Genomic DNA, 25,793 nt, shown 5'->3' on the forward strand with positions numbered 1-25,793 from the left:
GATTAGATTACACTACAGTACATTACATTACATTAGATTAGATTACATTACATTACATTACATTTGATTAGATTAGATTAGATTACATTAGATTAGATTACATTAGTTACGATTACATTACATTAGATTAGATTAGATTATACTACATTACATTACATTAGATTACATTAAATTCGATTAGATTAGATTAGATTAGATTAGATTACATTAGATTATATTACATTAGTTTAGATTAGATTAGATTACATTCGATTAGATTACATTAAATTAGATTACATGAGATAAGATTATATTACATTACATTACATTAGATTACATTAGATTAGATTACACAACATTACATTAGATTCCATTAGATTGCATTACACTGGATTAGTTTAGATCACATTTGATCACATTAGATTAGAATAGATTAGATTAGATTACATTACATTACATTAGATTACATTAGGTTAGATTACATTAGAATAGATTAGATTAGATTACGTTACATTACATTAGATAAGATTAGATTAAATTACATTAGATTACATTACATTAGATTACATTACATTAGTTTAGATTACTTTAGATTAGATTACATTAGATTAGATTAGATTAGGTTGCATTACATTAGATTACGTTAGATCAGATTACATTAGATTCCATTACATTAGATTCCATTAGATTACATTAGATTACATTACATTACATTACATTAGATTACATTAGATTAGATTAAATTAGATTAGATTACACTACAGTACATTACATTACATTAGATTAGATTCCATTACATTAGATTCCATTAGATTACATTAGATTATATTACATTTCATTACATTACATTACATTAGATTACTTTAGATTAGATTACATTACATTAGATTATTTTACATTAGATTACATTACATTACATTACATTAGATTACATTAGATTAGATTAAATTAGATTAGGTTACACTACATTACATTACATTACAATACATTACATTAGATTGCATTACATTAGATTAGATTACATTAGATTAGCTTACATTTGATTAGATTAGATTAGATTACATTAGATTAGATTATATTAGGTTCGATTACATTAGATTAGATTAGATTAGAGTAGAGGTTCTTTCATTCCTTCAAAGCCACAAAATGAACACAATTACTGAATTTAACTGCAAACACTCATTCGATGAGTAACACTGTAAGTCCTATTCCAATGAATCTAGCTTTTGCCATTCATTCAATGAAAGAAACTGCACGCGTTCATGCAATGATAAAAACTGCATGCATTCATTAAATGAAACAGAGTGCACATGTTAATTCAATGAGTATAGCTTTTCTTTTTTATTCACTTTCTCGAGCTTAGCACTTTCATTCAATGAAACCAAATGCTTCATTGAATCATTGAGTCAAACTGCCATCATTGACTCAATGAATCAAACAGTATTAATGGATTCCATCGAACAAACTTAACTCATTTACTTCGTGAATCAAACTGCACCCATTCATTCAATAAAATGCTTTGTATGTTTTAATTAAAAGAATCGAGCTCCAGCCATTCATTCAATGCCACGAGCAAAACGCATTCATTCAATGGAGCATACTGCACTCATGATACAGACTGCACGTCTTAAACCAATGAGTAGAGCTTCTCTCATTCTTTCAATGGGTCAAGCTTAACGCTTTCATTCAAAGAAACAAACTGCATTCATTGAATCATTGAATCAAACAATGAATTGATTCAATGAATCCAACCTTGTTTCAATGGAACAAACCTATCTCCCTTATTTAGTGACCCAAACTGCATATTCATTGCATATTCAATGAAAGAGACTGCATTTGTCAATTCAATGAGTAGAGCTACTCTCATTCATTCAATGGCACAAGCTCACCGTTTTCATTTAATGAAACAAACTGCATTGATTGAATGATTGAGTCAAACTAGAATCATTGATGCAATGATTCAAACCTTATTCCTTGTTTCATTCGAACAAAGCTAACTCACTTATTTAGTGAATCCTACTACACTCATTCATTCAACGAAACAGACTGCACATGATAATTCAATGAAGGTACTCTTAACGCATCAATTCAACTAAACAAATTGCACACATTTAGTTCATGAAGCAAACTGCATTTGTCAATTCAATGAATACAGCTACTCATTCATTCAATGTCACAAGCGTCACACATTGTCTCAATCAAACAGCACACATTCACTCCATGAACCAAACCGATCATTCAATGATCGGAGCTTCTCTCATCAGTCAATGATGATCTTAATGCTTTCATTCAATGAAAAGAACAGCTTTCGTTGAATCATTGAATCGAATTCTAATGATGGAATCAATGTAGATTAGATTACATTAAATTAGATTAGATTAGATTAAATTAGATTCAATTACATTAGATTATATTAGATGATCTTAGATTAAATTAGATTAGATTACATTAGAATGGATTAGATTAGATTGCATTAGATTACATTACATTAGATTAGATTACATTAGATTAGATAAGATTACGTTACTCTACATTACATTAGTTTACATTAGATTACAATAGATTAGATTGTATTGGATTAGATTAGTTTAGATAAGGTTACATTACATTAGATTACATTACATTAGATTACATTAGATTATCTGAGATTAGATTACGTGAGATTACATTACATTCCAATAGATTACATTAGATTAGATTTGATTACGTTAGATTAGATTAGATTAGATGAGATTACATTAGTTTGGATAACATTACATTACATTGCATTAGATAAAAATTTCATTAGATTAGATTAGATTACATTACATTAGATTACATTACACTAGATTATATTAGATTTGATTAGATTAGATTACACTACATTACATTACATTGCATTACATTAGATTAGAGTACATTAGATTAATTTACATTTGATTAGATTAGATTAGATTACATTAGGTTCGATTAGATTAGATTAGAGTAGAGGTTATTTCATTCCATCAAAGCCACAAACTAAACACAATTAATGAATCTAACTGCAAACATTCATTCGATGAGTAACACTGTAAGTCCGATTCCAAGAATCTAGCTTTTGCCATTCATTCAATGAAAGAAGCTACACGCGTTCATGCAATGATAAAAACTGCATGCATTCATTAAATGAAACAGAGTGCACGTGTTAATTCAATGAGTACAGCTTTTCTTTTTTATTCACTTTCTCGAGCTTAGCACTTTCATTCAATGAAACCAAATGCTTCATTGAATCATTGAGTCAAACTCAATGAATCAAACAGTATGAATGGATTCCATCGAACAAACTTAACTCATTTACTTCGTGAATCAAACTGCACCCATTCATTCAATGAAATGTCTTAATTAAAAGAATCGAGCTCCAGCCATTCATTCAATGCCACGAGCAAAACGCATTCATTCAATGGAGCATACTGCACTCATGATACAGACTGCACGTCTTAAATCAATGAGTAGAGCTTCTCTCATTCTTTCAATGGGTCAAGCTTAACGCTTTCATTCAAAGAAACAAACTGCATTCATTGAATCGTTGAATCAAACAATGAATTTATTTTAATGAATCCAACCTTGTTTCAATGGAACAAACCTATCTCCCTTATTTAGTGACCCAAACTGCATATTCATTGCATATTCAATGAAAGAGACTGCATTTGTCAATTCAATGAGTAGAGCTACTCTCATTCATTCAATGGCACATGCTCACCGTTTTCATTTAAAGAAACAGACTGCATTGATTGAATCATTGAATCAAACTAGAAGTATTGATTCAATGAATCAAACCTTATTCCTTGTTTCATTCGAACAAACCTAACTCACTTATTTCGTGAATCCTACTACACTCATTCATTCAACGAAACAGACTGCACATGATAATTCAATGAAGGTACTCTTAACGCATTGATTCAACTAAACAAATTGCACACATTTAGTTCATGAAGCAAACTGCATTTGTCAATTCAATGAATACAGCTACTCATTCGTTCAATGTCACAAGCGTCACACATTGTCTCAATCAAACTGCACACATTCACTCTATGAACCAAACTGCACGTGTTAATTCAATGAGCAGAGCTTCTCTCATCAGTCAATGATGAGCTTAATGCTTTCATTCAATGAAACAAACAGCTTTCGTTGAATCATTGAATCGAATTCTAATGATGGAATCAATGTAGATTAGCTTACATTAAATTAGATTAGATTAGATTAAATTAGATTCAAGTACATTAGATTAGATTAAATTAGATTAGATTGCATTACATTACATTAGATTAGATTACATTAGATTAGATAAGATTACATTACATTAATTACATTAGATTACATTACATTACATTAGATTACATTGGTTAAAATTTAATTACATTACATTAGATTATATTAGGTTACATTACATTTGCTTACATTACATTAGATTAGTTGGCACTACAGTAGATTAGATTACATTAGATTAGATTACATTACATTACATTAATTGTATTAGATTACATTACATTAGATAAGATTACATTAGATTACATTAGTTTAGTTTACATTACAATTACACTACATTACATTCGATTTCAATAGATTAGATTAAAATACATTAGATTACATTAGATTAGATTACATTAGATAACATTATATTACGTTAGATTACATTAGATTAGATTAGATTAGATTACATTACATTAGATTACTTTAGGTAATATTACATTAGATTATTTTAGATTAGATTACATTATATTATATTACATTACATTAAATTACATTAGCTTCGATTTGAGTACAGTACATTAGATTACAGTAGATTACATTACATTAGATTTCATTTGATTAGATTACATTAGATTACATTACATTAGTTTAGATTACATTAGATTACATTAGATTAGATTAGATAAGATTAGATTAGATTACATTACATTAGTTTAGATTACATTAGATTACACTACATTACATTAGATTCCATTAGATTACATTACATTAGATTACATTAGATAAGTTTAGATTACATTAGATTACATTAGATTAGATTACATTAGATTACATTACATTACATTAGATTCGATTTTATTTCATTACATTAGATTAGATTACATTAGATCAGATTACATTAGATTACATTACATTCCATTCCATTAGATTACATTAGATTACATTACATTACATTAGATTACATTAGATTAGATTAAATTAGATTAGATTACACTACAGTACATTACATTACATTAGATTAGATTAGATTACATTACATTACATTACATTACATTTGATTAGATTAGATTAGATTACATTAGATTAGATTACATTAGTTACGATTACATTACATTAGATTAGATTAGATTATACTACGTAAATTACATTAGATTACATTAAATTCGATTAGATAAGATTAGATTAGATTAGATTACATTAGATTACGTTACATTGGTTTAGATTAGATTAGATTAGATTAGATTAGATTAGATTGCATTAGATTACATTACATTAGATTATATTAGATGATCTTAGATGAAATTTGATTAGATTACATTAGATAAGATTATATTACATTTAATTACATGACATTAAATTAGATTACATCAGATTAGATTACATTACATTTGATTACATTAGATTAGATTAGATTAGATTAGATTAGATTAGATTACATTAGATTACATTAGATTATATTACATTAGTTTAGATTAGATTAGATTACATTCGATTAGATTACATTAAATTAGATTACATTAGATAAGATTATATTACATTACATTACATTAGATTACATTAGATTAGATTACACTACATTACATTAGATTCCATTAGATTGCATTACACTGGATTAGTTTAGATCACATTAGATCACATTAGATTAGAATAGATTAGATTATATTACATTACATTACATTAGATTACATTAGGTTAGATTACATTAGAATAGATTAGATTAGATTACGTTACATTACATTAGATAAGATTAGATTAAATTACATTAGATTACATTACATTAGATTACATTACATTAGTTTAGATTACTTTAGATTAGATTACATTAGATTAGATTAGTTTAGGTTGCATTACATCAGATTACGTTAGATCAGATTACATTAGATTCCATTACATTAGATTCCATTAGATTACATTAGATTATATTACATTTCATTACATTACATTACATTAGATTACTTTAGATTAGATTACATTACATTAGATTACATTACATTAGATTATTTTACATTAGATTACATTACATTACATTACATTAGATTACATTAGATTAGATTAAATTAGATTAGGTTACACTACATTACATTACATTACATTACATTACAATACATTACATTAGATTGCATTACATTAGATTAGATTACATTAGATTAGCTTACATTTGATTAGATTAGATTAGATTACATTAGATTAGATTATATTAGGTTCGATTACATTAGATTAGATTAGATTAGATTAGAGTAGAGGTTCTTTCATTCCTTCAAAGCCACAAAATGAACACAATTACTGAATTTAACTGCAAACACTCATTCGATGAGTAACACTGTAAGTCCTATTCCAATGAATCTAGCTTTTTGCCATTCATTCAATGAAAGAAACTGCACGCGTTCATGCAATGATAAAAACTGCATGCATTCATTAAATGAAACAGAGTGCACGTGTTAATTCAATGAGTATAGCTTTTCTTTTTTATTCACTTTCTCGAGCTTAGCACTTTCATTCAATGAAACCAAATGCTTCATTAAATCATTGAGTCAAACTCAATGAATCAAACAGTATGAATGGATTCCATCGAACAAACTTAACTCATTTACTTCGTGAATCAAACTGCACCCATTCATTCAATGAAATGTCTTAATTAAAAGAATCGAGCTCCAGCCATTCATTCAATGCCACGAGCAAAACGCATTCATTCAATGGAGCATACTGCACTCATGATACAGACTGCACGTCTTAAATCAATGAGTAGAGCTTCTCTCATTCTTTCAATGGGTCAAGCTTAACGCTTTCATTCAAAGAAACAAACTGCATTCATTGAATCGTTGAATCAAACAATGAATTTATTTTAATGAATCCAACCTTGTTTCAATGGAACAAACCTATCTCCCTTATTTAGTGACCCAAACTGCATATTCATTGCATATTCAATGAAAGAGACTGCATTTGTCAATTCAATGAGTAGAGCTACTCTCATTCATTCAATGGCACAAGCTCACCGTTTTCATTTAAAGAAACAGACTGCATTGATTGAATCATTGAATCAAACTAGAAGTATTGATTCAATGAATCAAACCTTATTCCTTGTTTCATTCGAACAAACCTAACTCACTTATTTCGTGAATCCTACTACACTCATTCATTCAACGAAACAGACTGCACATGATAATTCAATGAAGGTACTCTTAACGCATTGATTCAACTAAACAAATTGCACACATTTAGTTCATGAAGCAAACTGCATTTGTCAATTCAATGAATACAGCTACTCATTCATTCAATGTCACAAGCGTCACACATTGTCTCAATCAAACTGCACACATTCACTCCATGAACCAAACTGCACGTATTAATTCAATGAGCAGAGCTTCTCTCATCAGTCAATGATGAGCTTAATGCTTTCATTCAATGAAACAAACAGCTTTCGTTGAATCATTGAATCGAATTCTAATGATGGAATCAATGTAGATTAGATTACATTAAATTAGATTAGATTAGATTAAATTAGATTCAAGTACATTAGATTAGATTAAATTAGATTAGATTGCATTACATTACATTAGATTAGATTACATTAGATTAGATAAGATTACATTACATTAATTACATTAGATTACATTACATTACATTAGATTACATTGGTTAAAATTTAATTACATTACATTAGATTATATTAGGTTACATTACGTTAGATTAGTTGGCACTACAGTAGATTAGATTACATTAGATTAGATTAGATTACATTACATTAATTGTATTAGATTACATTACATTAGATAAGATTACATTAGATTACATTAGTTTAGTTTACATTACAATTACACTACATTACATTCGATTTCAATAGATTAGATTAAAATACATTAGATTACATTAGATTAGATTACATTAGATAACATTATATTACGTTAGATTACATTAGATTAGATTAGATTACATTACATTACATTAGATTACTTTAGGTAATATTACATTAGATTATTTTAGATTAGATTACATTATATTATATTACATTACATTAAATTACATTAGCTTCGATTTGAGTACAGTACATTAGATTACAGTAGATTACATTACATTAGATTTCATTTGATTAGATTACATTAGATTACATTACATTAGTTTAGATTACATTAGATTACATTAGATTAGATTAGATAAGATTAGATTAGATTACATTACATTAGTTTAGATTACATTAGATTACACTACATTACATTAGATTCCATTAGATTACATTACATTAGATTACATTAGATAAGTTTAGATTACATTAGATTACATTAGATTAGATTACATTAGATTACATTACATTACATTAGATTCGATTTTATTTCATTACATTAGATTAGATTACATTAGATCAGATTACATTAGATTACATTACATTCCATTCCATTAGATTAGATTGCATTAGATTACATTACATTACATTAGATTACATTAGATTAGATTAAATTAGATTAGATTACACTACAGTACATTACATTACATTAGATTAGATTAGATTACATTACATTACATTACATTACATTTGATTAGATTAGATTAGATTACATTAGATTAGATTACATTAGTTACGATTACATTACATTAGATTAGATTAGATTATACTACGTAAATTACATTAGATTACATTAAATTCGATTAGATAAGATTAGATTAGATTAGATTACATTAGATTACGTTACATTGGTTTAGATTAGATTAGATTAGATTAGATTAGATTGCATTAGATTACATTACATTAGATTATATTAGATGATCTTAGATGAAATTTGATTAGATTACATTAGATAAGATTATATTACATTTAATTACATGACATTAAATTAGATTACATCAGATTAGATTACATTACATTTGATTACATTAGATTAGATTAGATTAGATTAGATTAGATTACATTAGATTACATTAGATTATATTACATTAGTTTAGATTAGATTAGATTACATTCGATTAGATTACATTAAATTAGATTACATTAGATAAGATTATATTACATTACATTACATTAGATTACATTAGATTAGATTACACTACATTACATTAGATTCCATTAGATTGCATTACACTGGATTAGTTTAGATCACATTAGATCACATTAGATTAGAATAGATTAGATTAGATTACATTACATTACATTAGATTACATTAGGTTAGATTACATTAGAATAGATTAGATTAGATTACGTTACATTACATTAGATAAGATTAGATTAAATTACATTAGATTACATTACATTAGATTACATTACATTAGTTTAGATTACTTTAGATTAGATTACATTAGATTAGATTAGTTTAGGTTGCATTACATCAGATTACGTTAGATCAGATTACATTAGATTCCATTACATTAGATTCCATTAGATTACATTAGATTATATTACATTTCATTACATTACATTACATTAGATTACTTTAGATTAGATTACATTACATTAGATTATTTTACATTAGATTACATTACATTACATTACATTAGATTACATTAGATTAGATTAAATTAGATTAGGTTACACTACATTACATTACATTACATTACATTACAATACATTACATTAGATTGCATTACATTAGATTAGATTACATTAGATTAGCTTACATTTGATTAGATTAGATTAGATTACATTAGATTAGATTATATTAGGTTCGATTACATTAGATTAGATTAGATTAGAGTAGAGGTTCTTTCATTCCTTCAAAGCCACAAAATGAACACAATTACTGAATTTAACTGCAAACACTCATTCGATGAGTAACACTGTAAGTCCTATTCCAATGAATCTAGCTTTTGCCATTCATTCAATGAAAGAAACTGCACGCGTTCATGCAATGATAAAAACTGCATGCATTCATTAAATGAAACAGAGTGCACGTGTTAATTCAATGAGTATAGCTTTTCTTTTTTATTCACTTTCTCGAGCTTAGCACTTTCATTCAATGAAACCAAATGCTTCATTGAATCATTGAGTCAAACTGCCATCATTGACTCAATGAATCAAACAGTATTAATGGATTCCATCGAACAAACTTAACTCATTTACTTCGTGAATCAAACTGCACCCATTCATTCAATGAAATGCTTTGTATGTTTTAATTAAAAGAATCGAGCTCCAGCCATTCATTCAATGCCACGAGCAAAACGCATTCATTCAATGGAGCATACTGCACTCATGATACAGACTGCACGTCTTAAACCAATGAGTAGAGCTTCTCTCATTCTTTCAATGGGTCAAGCTTAACGCTTTCATCCAAAGAAACAAACTGCATTCATTGAATCATTGAATCAAACAATGAATTGATTCAATGAATCCAACCTTGTTTCAATGGAACAAACCTATCTCCCTTATTTAGTGAACCAAACTGCATATTCATTGCATATTCAATGAAAGAGACTGCATTTGTCAATTCAATGAGTAGAGCTACTCTCATTTATTCAATGGCACAAGCTCACCGTTTTCATTTAATGAAACAAACTGCATTGATTGAATGATTGAGTCAAACTAGAATCATTGATGCAATGATTCAAACCTTATTCCTTGTTTCATTCGAACAAAGCTAACTCACTTATTTAGTGAATCCTACTACACTCATTCATTCAACGAAACAGACTGCACATGATAATTCAATGAAGGTACTCTTAACGCATCAATTCAACTAAACAAATTGCACACATTTAGTTCATGAAGCAAACTGCATTTGTCAATTCAATGAATACAGCTACTCATTCATTCAATGTCACAAGCGTCACACATTGTATCAATCGAACAGCACACATTCACTCCATGAACCAAACCGATCATTCAATGATCGGAGCTTCTCTCATCAGTCAATGATGATCTTAATGCTTTCATTCAAAGAAAAAAACAGCTTTCGTTGAATCATTGAATCGAATTCTAATGATGGAATCAATGTAGATTAGATTACGTTAAATTAGATTAGATTAGATTAAATTAGATTCAATTACATTAGATGAGATTAGATTACATTAAATTAGATTAGATTGCATTAGATTACATTACATTAGATTATATTAGATGATCTTAGATTAAATTAGATTAGATTACATTAGAATGGATTAGATTAGATTGCATTAGATTACATTACATTAGATTAGATTACATTAGATTAGATAAGATTACGTTACTCTACATTACATTAGTTTACATTAGATTACAATAGATTAGATTGTATTGGATTAGATTAGTTTAGATAAGGTTACATTACATTAGATTATATTACATTAGATTACATTAGATTATCTGAGATTAGATTACGTGAGATTACATTCCATTCCAATAGATTACATTAGATTAGATTTGATTACGTTAGATTAGATTAGATTAGATGAGATTACATTAGTTTGGATAACATTACATTACATTGCATTAGATAAAAATTTCATTAGATTAGATTAGATTACATTACATTAGATTACATTACACTAGATTATATTAGATTTGATTAGATTAGATTACACTACATTACATTACATTGCATTACATTAGATTAGAGTACATTAGATTAATTTACATTTGATTAGATTAGATTAGATTACATTAGGTTCGATTAGATTAGATTAGAGTAGAGGTTATTTCATTCCATCAAAGCCACAAACTAAACACAATTAATGAATCTAACTGCAAACATTCATTCGATGAGTAACACTGTAAGTCCGATTCCAATGAATCTAGCTTTTGCCATTCATTCAATGAAAGAAGCTACACGCGTTCATGCAATGATAAAAACTGCATGCATTCATTAAATGAAACAGAGTGCACGTGTTAATTCAATGAGTACAGCTTTTCTTTTTTATTCACTTTCTCGAGCTTAGCACTTTCATTCAATGAAACCAAATGAATCAAACAGTATGAATGGATTCCATCGAACAAACTTAACTCATTTACTTCGTGAATCAAACTGCACCCATTCATTCAATGAAATGTCTTAATTAAAAGAATCGAGCTCCAGCCATTCATTCAATGCCACGAGCAAAACGCATTCATTCAATGGAGCATACTGCACTCATGATACAGACTGCACGTCTTAAATCAATGAGTAGAGCTTCTCTCATTCTTTCAATGGGTCAAGCTTAACGCTTTCATTCAAAGAAACAAACTGCATTCATTGAATCGTTGAATCAAACAATGAATTTATTTTAATGAATCCAACCTTGTTTCAATGGAACAAACCTATCTCCCTTATTTAGTGACCCAAACTGCATATTCATTGCATATTCAATGAAAGAGGCTGCATTTGTCAATTCAATGAGTAGAGCTACTCTCATTCATTCAATGGCACAAGCTCACCGTTTTCATTTAAAGAAACAGACTGCATTGATTGAATCATTGAATCAAACTAGAAGTATTGATTCAATGAATCAAACCTTATTCCTTGTTTCATTCGAACAAACCTAACTCACTTATTTCGTGAATCCTACTACACTCATTCATTCAACGAAACAGACTGCACATGATAATTCAATGAAGGTACTCTTAACGCATTGATTCAACTAAACAAATTGCACACATTTAGTTCATGAAGCAAACTGCATTTGTCAATTCAATGAATACAGCTACTCATTCATTCAATGTCACAAGCGTCACACATTGTCTCAATAAAACTGCACACATTCACTCCATGAACCAAACTGCACGTGTTAATTCAATGAGCAGAGCTTCTCTCATCAGTCAATGATGAGCTTAATGCTTTCATTCAATGAAACAAACAGCTTTCGTTGAATCATTGAATCGAATTCTAATGATGGAATCAATGTAGATTAGCTTACATTAAATTAGATTAGATTAGATTAAATTAGATTCAAGTACATTAGATTAGATTAAATTAGATTAGATTGCATTACATTACATTAGATTAGATTACATTAGATTAGATAAGATTACATTACATTAATTACATTAGATTACATTACATTACATTAGATTACATTGGTTAAAATTTAATTACATTACATTAGATTATTTTAGGTTACATTACATTTGCTTACATTACATTAGATTAGTTGGCACTACAGTAGATTAGATTACATTAGATTAGATTAGATTACATTACATTAATTGTATTAGATTACATTACATTAGATAAGATTACATTAGATTACATTAGTTTAGTTTACATTACAATTACACTACATTACATTCGATTTCAATAGATTAGATTAAAATACATTAGATTACATTAGATTAGATTACATTAGATAACATTATATTACGTTAGATTACATTAGATTAGATTAGATTAGATTACATTACATTAGATTACTTTAGGTAATATTACATTAGATTATTTTAGATTAGATTACATTATATTATATTACATTACATTAAATTACATTAGCTTCGATTTGAGTACAGTACATTAGATTACAGTAGATTACATTACATTAGATTTCATTTGATTAGATTACATTAGATTACATTACATTAGTTTAGATTACATTAGATTACATTAGATTAGATTAGATAAGATTAGATTAGATTACATTACAATAGTTTAGATTACATTAGATTACACTACATTACATTAGATTCCATTAGATTACATTACATTAGATTACATTAGATAAGTTTAGATTACATTAGATTACATTAGATTAGATTACATTAGATTACATTACATTACATTAGATTCGATTTTATTTCATTACATTAGATTAGATTACATTAGATCAGATTACATTAGATTACATTACATTCCATTCCATTAGATTAGATTGCATTAGATTACATTACATTACATTAGATTACATTAGATTAGATTAAATTAGATTAGATTACACTACAGTACATTACATTACATTAGATTAGATTAGATTACATTACATTACATTACATTACATTTGATTAGATTAGATTAGATTACATTAGATTAGATTACATTAGTTACGATTACATTACATTAGATTAGATTAGATTATACTACATTACATTACATTAGATTACATTAAATTCGATTAGATAAGATTAGATTAGATTAGATTACATTAGATTACGTTACATTGGTTTAGATTAGATTAGATTAGATTAGATTGCATTAGATTACATTACATTAGATTATATTAGATGATCTTAGATGAAATTTGATTAGATTACATTAGATAAGATTATATTACATTTAATTACATGACATTAAATTAGATTACATCAGATTAGATTACATTACATTTGATTACATTAGATTAGATTAGAGTAGATTAGATTAGATTACATTAGATTACATTAGATTATATTACATTAGTTTAGATTAGATTAGATTACATTCGATTAGATTACATTAAATTAGATTACATTAGATAAGATTATATTACATTACATTACATTAGATTACATTAGATTAGATTACACTACATTACATTAGATTCCATTAGATTGCATTACACTGGATTAGTTTAGATCACATTTGATCACATTAGATTAGAATAGATTAGATTAGATTACATTACATTACATTAGATTACATTAGGTTAGATTACATTAGAATAGATTAGATTAGATTACGTTACATTACATTAGATAAGATTAGATTAAATTACATTAGATTACATTACATTAGATTACATTACATTAGTTTAGATTACTTTAGATTAGATTACATTAGATTAGATTAGTTTAGGTTGCATTACATTAGATTACGTTAGATCAGATTACATTAGATTCCATTACATTAGATTCCATTAGATTACATTAGATTATATTACATTTCATTACATTACATTACATTAGATTACTTTAGATTAGATTACATTACATTAGATTATTTTACATTAGATTACATTACATTACATTACATTAGATTACATTAGATTAGATTAAATTAGATTTGGTTACACTACATTACATTACATTACATTACATTACAATACATTACATTAGATTGCATTACATTAGATTAGATTACATTAGATTAGCTCACATTTGATTAGATTAGATTAGATTACATTAGATTAGATTATATTAGGTTCGATTACATTAGATTAGATTAGATTAGAGTAGAGGTTCTTTCATTCCTTCAAAGCCACAAAATGAACACAATTACTGAATTTAACTGCAAACACTCATTCGATGAGTAACACTGTAAGTCCTATTCCAATGAATCTAGCTTTTGCCATTCATTCAATGAAAGAAACTGCACGCGTTCATACAATGATAAAAACTGCATGCATTCATTAAATGAAACAGAGTGCACGTGTTAATTCAATGAGTATAGCTTTTCTTTTTTATTCACTTTCTCGAGCTTAGCACTTTCATTCAATGAAACCAAATGCTTCATTGAATCATTGAGTCAAACTGCCATCATTGACTCAATGAATCAAACAGTATTAATGGATTCCATCGAACAAACTTAACTCATTTACTTCGTGAATCAAACTGCACCCATTCATTCAATAAAATGCTTTGTATGTTTTAATTAAAAGAATCGAGCTCCAGCCATTCATTCAATGCCACGAGCAAAACGCATTCATTCAATGGAGCATACTGCACTCATGATACAGACTGCACGTCTTAAACCAATGAGTAGAGCTTCTCTCATTCTTTCAATGGGTCAAGCTTAACGCTTTCATTCAAAGAAACAAACTGCATTCATTCAATCATTGAATCAAACAATGAATTGATTCAATGAATCCAACCTTGTTTCAATGGAACAAACCTATCTCCCTTATTTAGTGAACCAAACTGCATATTCATTGCATATTCAATGAAAGAGACTGCATTTGTCAATTCAATGAGTAGAGCTACTCTCATTTATTCAATGGCACAAGCTCACCGTTTTCATTTAATGAAACAAACTGCATTGATTGAATGATTGAGTCAAACTAGAATCATTGATGCAATGATTCAAACCTTATTCCTTGTTTCATTCGAACAAAGCTAACTCACTTATTTAGTGAATCCTACTACACTCATTCATTCAATGAAACAGACTGCACATGATAATTCAATGAAGGTACTCTTAACGCATCAATTCAACTAAACAAATTGCACACATTTAGTTCATGAAGCAAACTGCATTTGTCAATTCAATGAATACAGCTACTCATTCATTCAATGTCACAAGCGTCACACATTGTCTCAATCAAACAGCACACATTCACACCATGAACCAAACCGATCATTCAATGATCGGAGCTTCTCTCATCAGTCAATGATGATCTTAATGCTTTCATTCAATGAAAAAAACAGCTTTCGTTGAATCATTGAATCGAATTCTAATGATGGAATCAATGTAGATTAGATAACATTAAATTAGATTAGATTAGATTAAATTAGATTCAATTACATTAGATGAGATTAGATTACATTAAATTAGATTAGATTGCATTAGATTACATTACACTAGATTATATTAGATTTGATTAGATTAGATTACACTACATTACAGTACATTGCATTACATTAGATTAGAGTACATTAGATTAATTTACATTTGATTAGATTAGATTAGATTACATTAGGTTCGATTAGATTAGAGTAGAGGTTATTTCATTCCATCAATGCCACAAACTAAACACAATTAATGAATCTAACTGCAAACATTCATTCGATGAGTAACACTGTAAGTCCGATTCCAATGAATCTAGCTTTTGCCATTCATTCAATGAAAGAAGCTACACGCGTTCATGCAATGATAAAAACTGCATGCATTCATTAAATGAAACAGAGTGCACGTGTTAATTCAATGAGTACAGCTTTTCTTTTTTATTCACTTTCTCGAGCTTAGCACTTTCATTCAATGAAACCAAATGCTTCATTGAATCATTGAGTCCAACTCAATGAATCAAACAGTATGAATGGATTCCATCGAACAAACTTAACTCATTTACTTCGTGAATCAAACTGCACCCATTCATTCAATGAAATGTCTTAATTAAAAGAATCGAGCTCCAGCCATTCATTCAATGCCACGAGCAAAACGCATTCATTCAATGGAGCATACTGCACTCATGATACAGACTGCACGTCTTAAATCAATGAGTAGAGCTTCTCTCATTCTTTCAATGGGTCAAGCTTAACGCTTTCATTCAAAGAAACAAACTGCATTCATTGAATCGTTGAATCAAACAATGAATTTATTTTAATGAATCCAACCTTGTTTCAATGGAACAAACCTATCTCCCTTATTTAGTGACCCAAACTGCATATTCATTGCATATTCAATGAAAGAGGCTGCATTTGTCAATTCAATGAGTAGAGCTACTCTCATTCATTCAATGGCACAAGCTCACCGTTTTCATTTAAAGAAACAGACTGCATTGATTGAATCATTGAATCAAACTAGAAGTATTGATTCAATGAATCAAACCTTATTCCTTGTTTCATTCGAACAAACCTAACTCACTTATTTCGTGAATCCTACTACACTCATTCATTCAACGAAACAGACTGCACATGATAATTCAATGAAGGTACTCTTAACGCATTGATTCAACTAAACAAATTGCACACATTTAGTTCATGAAGCAAACTGCATTTGTCAATTCAATGAATCCAGCTACTCATTCATTCAATGTCACAAGCGTCACACATTGTCTCAATCAAACAGCACACATTCACTCCATGAACCAAAACGATCATTCAATGATCGGAGCTTCTCTCATCAGTCAATGATGATCTTAATGCTTTCATTCAATGAAAAAAACAGCTTTCGTTGAATCATTGAATCGAATTCTAATGATGGAATCAATGTAGATTAGAATACATTAAATTAGATTAGATTAGATTAAATTAGATTCAATTACATTAGATGAGATTAGATTACATTAAATTAGATTAGATTGCATTAGATTACATTACATTAGATTATATTAGATGATCTTAGATTAAATTAGATTAGAATACATTAGAATGGATTAGATTAGATTGCATTACATTACATTACATTAGATTAGATTACATTAGATTAGATAAGATTACGTTACTCTACATTACATTAGTTTACATTAGATTACAATAGATTAGATTGCATTGGATTAGATTAGTTTAGATAAGGTTACATTACATTAGATTACATTACATTAGATTACATTAGATTATCTGAGATTAGATTACGTGAGATTACATTCCATTCCAATAGATTACATTAGATTAGATTTGATTACGTTAGATTAGATTAGATTAGATGAGATTACATTAGTTTGGATAACATTACATTACATTGCATTAGATAAAAATTTCATTAGATTAGATTAGATTACATTACATTAGATTACATTACACTAGATTTGATTAGATTGGATTACACTACATTACATTACATTGCATTACATTAGATTAGAGTACATTAGATTAATTTACATTTGATTAGATTAGATTAGATTACATTAGGTTCGATTAGATTAGATTAGAGTAGAGGTTATTTCATTCCATCAAAGCCACAAACTAAACACAATTAATGAATCTAACTGCAAACATTCATTCGATGAGTAACACTGTAAGTCCGATTCCAATGAATCTAGCTTTTGCCATTCATTCAATGAAAGAAGCTACACGCGTTCATGCAATGATAAAAACTGCATGCATTCATTAAATGAAACAGAGTGCACGTGTTAATTCAATGAGTACAGCTTTTCTTTTTTATTCACTTTCTCGAGCTTAGCACTTTCATTCAATGAAACCAAATGAATCAAACAGTATGAATGGATTCCATCGAACAAACTTAACTCATTTACTTCGTGAATCAAACTGCACCCATTCATTCAATGAAATGTCTTAATTAAAAGAATCGAGCTCCAGCCATTCATTCAATGCCACGAGCAAAACGCATTCATTCAATGGAGCATACTGCACTCATGATACAGACTGCACGTCTTAAATCAATGAGTAGAGCTTCTCTCATTCTTTCAATGGGTCAAGCTTAACGCTTTCATTCAAAGAAACAAACTGCATTCATTGAATCGTTGAATCAAACAATGAATTTATTTTAATGAATCCAACCTTGTTTCAATGGAACAAACCTATCTCCCTTATTTAGTGACCCAAACTGCATATTCATTGCATATTCAATGAAAGAGGCTGCATTTGTCAATTCAATGAGTAGAGCTACTCTCATTCATTCAATGGCACAAGCTCACCGTTTTCATTTAAAGAAACAGACTGCATTGATTGAATCATTGAATCAAACTAGAAGTATTGATTCAATGAATCAAACCTTATTCCTTGTTTCATTCGAACAAACCTAACTCACTTATTTCGTGAATCCTACTACACTCATTCATTCAACGAAACAGACTGCACATGATAATTCAATGAAGGTACTCTTAACGCATTGATTCAACTAAACAAATTGCACACATTTAGTTCATGAAGCAAACTGCATTTGTCAATTCAATGAATACAGCTACTCATTCATTCAATGTCACAAGCGTCACACATTGTCTCAATAAAACTGCACACATTCACTCCATGAACCAAACTGCACGTGTTAATTCAATGAGCAGAGCTTCTCTCATCAGTCAATGATGAGCTTAATGCTTTCATTCAATGAAGCAAACAGCTTTCGTTGAATCATTGAATCGAATTCTAATGATGGAATCAATGTAGATTAGCTTACATTAAATTAGATTAGATTAGATTAAATTAGATTCAAGTACATTAGATTAGATTAAATTAGATTAGATTGCATTACATTACATTAGATTAGATTACATTAGATTAGATAAGATTACATTACATTAATTACATTAGATTACATTACATTACATTAGATTACATTGGTTAAAATTTAATTACATTACATTAGATTATTTTAGGTTACATTACATTTGCTTACATTACATTAGATTAGTTGGCACTACAGTAGATTAGATTACATTAGATTAGATTAGATTACATTACATTAATTGTATTAGATTACATTACATTAGATAAGATTACATTAGATTACATTAGTTTAGTTTACATTACAATTACACTACATTACATTCGATTTCAATAGATTAGATTAAAATACATTAGATTACATTAGATTAGATTACATTAGATAACATTATATTACGTTAGATTACATTAGATTAGATTAGATTAGATTACATTACATTAGATTACTTTAGGTAATATTACATTAGATTATTTTAGATTAGATTACATTATATTATATTACATTACATTAAATTACATTAGCTTCGATTTGAGTACAGTACATTAGATTACAGTAGATTACATTACATTAGATTTCATTTGATTAGATTACATTAGATTACATTACATTAGTTTAGATTACATTAGATTACATTAGATTAGATTAGATAAGATTAGATTAGATTACATTACAATAGTTTAGATTACATTAGATTACACTACATTACATTAGATTCCATTAGATTACATTACATTAGATTACATTAGATAAGTTTAGATTACATTAGATTACATTAGATTAGATTACATTAGATTACATTACATTACATTAGATTCGATTTTATTTCATTACATTAGATTAGATTACATTAGATCAGATTACATTAGATTACATTACATTCCATTCCATTAGATTAGATTGCATTAGATTACATTACATTACATTAGATTACATTAGATTAGATTAAATTAGATTAGATTACACTACAGTACATTACATTACATTAGATTAGATTAGATTACATTACATTACATTACATTACATTTGATTAGATTAGATTAGATTACATTAGATTAGATTACATTAGTTACGATTACATTACATTAGATTAGATTAGATTATACTACATTACATTACATTAGATTACATTAAATTCGATTAGATAAGATTAGATTAGATTAGATTACATTAGATTACGTTACATTGGTTTAGATTAGATTAGATTAGATTAGATTGCATTAGATTACATTACATTAGATTATATTAGATGATCTTAGATGAAATTTGATTAGATTACATTAGATAAGATTATATTACATTTAATTACATGACATTAAATTAGATTACATCAGATTAGATTACATTACATTTGATTACATTAGATTAGATTAGAGTAGATTAGATTAGATTACATTAGATTACATTAGATTATATTACATTAGTTTAGATTAGATTAGATTACATTCGATTAGATTACATTAAATTAGATTACATTAGATAAGATTATATTACATTACATTACATTAGATTACATTAGATTAGATTACACTACATTACATTAGATTCCATTAGATTGCATTACACTGGATTAGTTTAGATCACATTTGATCACATTAGATTAGAATAGATTAGATTAGATTACATTACATTACATTAGATTACATTAGGTTAGATTACATTAGAATAGATTAGATTAGATTACGTTACATTACATTAGATAAGATTAGATTAAATTACATTAGATTACATTACATTAGATTACATTACATTAGTTTAGATTACTTTAGATTAGATTACATTAGATTAGATTAGTTTAGGTTGCATTACATTAGATTACGTTAGATCAGATTACATTAGATTCCATTACATTAGATTCCATTAGATTACATTAGATTATATTACATTTCATTACATTACATTACATTAGATTACTTTAGATTAGATTACATTACATTAGATTATTTTACATTAGATTACATTACATTACATTACATTAGATTACATTAGATTAGATTAAATTAGATTTGGTTACACTACATTACATTACATTACATTACATTACAATACATTACATTAGATTGCATTACATTAGATTAGATTACATTAGATTAGCTCACATTTGATTAGATTAGATTAGATTACATTAGATTAGATTATATTAGGTTCGATTACATTAGATTAGATTAGATTAGAGTAGAGGTTCTTTCATTCCTTCAAAGCCACAAAATGAACACAATTACTGAATTTAACTGCAAACACTCATTCGATGAGTAACACTGTAAGTCCTATTCCAATGAATCTAGCTTTTGCCATTCATTCAATGAAAGAAACTGCACGCGTTCATGCAATGATAAAAACTGCATGCATTCATTAAATGAAACAGAGTGCACGTGTTAATTCAATGAGTATAGCTTTTCTTTTTTATTCACTTTCTCGAGCTTAGCACTTTCATTCAATGAAACCAAATGCTTCATTGAATCATTGAGTCAAACTGCCATCATTGACTCAATGAATCAAACAGTATTAATGGATTCCATCGAACAAACTTAACTCATTTACTTCGTGAATCAAACTGCACCCATTCATTCAATAAAATGCTTTGTATGTTTTAATTAAAAGAATCGAGCTCCAGCCATTCATTCAATGCCACGAGCAAAACGCATTCATTCAATGGAGCATACTGCACTCATGATACAGACTGCACGTCTTAAACCAATGAGTAGAGCTTCTCTCATTCTTTCAATGGGTCAAGCTTAACGCTTTCATTCAAAGAAACAAACTGCATTCATTCAATCATTGAATCAAACAATGAATTGATTCAATGAATCCAACCTTGTTTCAATGGAACAAACCTATCTCCCTTATTTAGTGAACCAAACTGCATATTCATTGCATATTCAATGAAAGAGACTGCATTTGTCAATTCAATGAGTAGAGCTACTCTCATTTATTCAATGGCACAAGCTCACCGTTTTCATTTAATGAAACAAACTGCATTGATTGAATGATTGAGTCAAACTAGAATCATTGATGCAATGATTCAAACCTTATTCCTTGTTTCATTCGAACAAAGCTAACTCACTTATTTAGTGAATCCTACTACACTCATTCATTCAATGAAACAGACTGCACATGATAATTCAATGAAGGTACTCTTAACGCATCAATTCAACTAAACAAATTGCACACATTTAGTTCATGAAGCAAACTGCATTTGTCAATTCAATGAATACAGCTACTCATTCATTCAATGTCACAAGCGTCACACATTGTCTCAATCAAACAGCACACATTCACACCATGAACCAAACCGATCATTCAATGATCGGAGCTTCTCTCATCAGTCAATGATGATCTTAATGCTTTCATTCAATGAAAAAAACAGCTTTCGTTGAATCATTGAATCGAATTCTAATGATGGAATCAATGTAGATTAGATAACATTAAATTAGATTAGATTAGATTAAATTAGATTCAATTACATTAGATGAGATTAGATTACATTAAATTAGATTAGATTGCATTAGATTACATTACACTAGATTATATTAGATTTGATTAGATTAGATTACACTACATTACAGTACATTGCATTACATTAGATTAGAGTACATTAGATTAATTTACATTTGATTAGATTAGATTAGATTACATTAGGTTCGATTAGATTAGAGTAGAGGTTATTTCATTCCATCAATGCCACAAACTAAACACAATTAATGAATCTAACTGCAAACATTCATTCGATGAGTAACACTGTAAGTACGATTCCAATGAATCTAGCTTTTGCCATTCATTCAATGAAAGAAGCTACACGCGTTCATGCAATGATAAAAACTGCATGCATTCATTAAATGAAACAGAGTGCACGTGTTAATTCAATGAGTACAGCTTTTCTTTTTTATTCACTTTCTCGAGCTTAGCACTTTCATTCAATGAAACCAAATGCTTCATTGAATCATTGAGTCCAACTCAATGAATCAAACAGTATGAATGGATTCCATCGAACAAACTTAACTCATTTACTTCGTGAATCAAACTGCACCCATTCATTCAATGAAATGTCTTAATTAAAAGAATCGAGCTCCAGCCATTCATTCAATGCCACGAGCAAAACGCATTCATTCAATGGAGCATACTGCACTCATGATACAGACTGCACGTCTTAAATCAATGAGTAGAGCTTCTCTCATTCTTTCAATGGGTCAAGCTTAACGCTTTCATTCAAAGAAACAAACTGCATTCATTGAATCGTTGAATCAAACAATGAATTTATTTTAATGAATCCAACCTTGTTTCAATGGAACAAACCTATCTCCCTTATTTAGTGACCCAAACTGCATATTCATTGCATATTCAATGAAAGAGGCTGCATTTGTCAATTCAATGAGTAGAGCTACTCTCATTCATTCAATGGCACAAGCTCACCGTTTTCATTTAAAGAAACAGACTGCATTGATTGAATCATTGAATCAAACTAGAAGTATTGATTCAATGAATCAAACCTTATTCCTTGTTTCATTCGAACAAACCTAACTCACTTATTTCGTGAATCCTACTACACTCATTCATTCAACGAAACAGACTGCACATGATAATTCAATGAAGGTACTCTTAACGCATTGATTCAACTAAACAAATTGCACACATTTAGTTCATGAAGCAAACTGCATTTGTCAATTCAATGAATCCAGCTACTCATTCATTCAATGTCACAAGCGTCACACATTGTCTCAATCAAACTGCACACATTCACTCCATGAACCAAAACGATCATTCAATGATCAGAGCTTCTCTCATCAGTCAATGATGATCTTAATGCTTTCATTCAATGAAAAAAACAGCTTTCGTTGAATCATTGAATCGAATTCTAATGATGGAATCAATGTAGATTAGAATACATTAAATTAGATTAGATTAGATTAAATTAGATTCAATTACATTAGATGAGATTAGATTACATTAAATTAGATTAGATTGCATTAGATTACATTACATTAGATTATATTAGATGATCTTAGATTAAATTAGATTAGAATACATTAGAATGGATTAGATTAGATTGCATTACATTACATTACATTAGATTAGATTACATTAGATTAGATAAGATTACGTTACTCTACATTACATTAGTTTACATTAGATTACAATAGATTAGATTGCATTGGATTAGATTAGTTTAGATAAGGTTACATTACATTAGATTACATTACATTAGATTACATTAGATTATCTGAGATTAGATTACGTGAGATTACATTCCATTCCAATAGATTACATTAGATTAGATTTGATTACGTTAGATTAGATTAGATTAGATGAGATTACATTAGTTTGGATAACATTACATTACATTGCATTAGATAAAAATTTCATTAGATTAGATTAGATTACATTACATTAGATTACATTACACTAGATTTGATTAGATTGGATTACACTACATTACATTACATTGCATTACATTAGATTAGAGTACATTAGATTAATTTACATTTGATTAGATTAGATTAGATTACATTAGGTTCGATTAGATTAGATTAGAGTAGAGGTTATTTCATTCCATCAAAGCCACAAACTAAACACAATTAATGAATCTAACTGCAAACATTCATTCGATGAGTAACACTGTAAGTCCGATTCCAATGAATCTAGCTTTTGCCATTCATTCAATGAAAGAAGCTACACGCGTTCATGCAATGATAAAAACTGCATGCATTCATTAAATGAAACAGAGTGCACGTGTTAATTCATGAGTACAGCTTTTCTTTTTTATTCACTTTCTCGAGCTTAGCACTTTCATTCAATGAAACCAAATGCTTCATTGAATCATTGAGTCCAACTCAATGAATCAAACAGTATGAATGGATTCCATCGAACAAACTTAACTCATTTACTTCGTGAATCAAACTGCACCCATTCATTCAATGAAATGTCTTAATTAAAAGAATCGAGCTCCAGCCATTCATTCAATGCCACGAGCAAAACGCATTCATTCAATGGAG

This window comes from Chiloscyllium punctatum, chromosome 13 (genome assembly GCF_047496795.1).
Source record: "Chiloscyllium punctatum isolate Juve2018m chromosome 13, sChiPun1.3, whole genome shotgun sequence".
Taxonomy (NCBI): domain Eukaryota; kingdom Metazoa; phylum Chordata; class Chondrichthyes; order Orectolobiformes; family Hemiscylliidae; genus Chiloscyllium; species Chiloscyllium punctatum.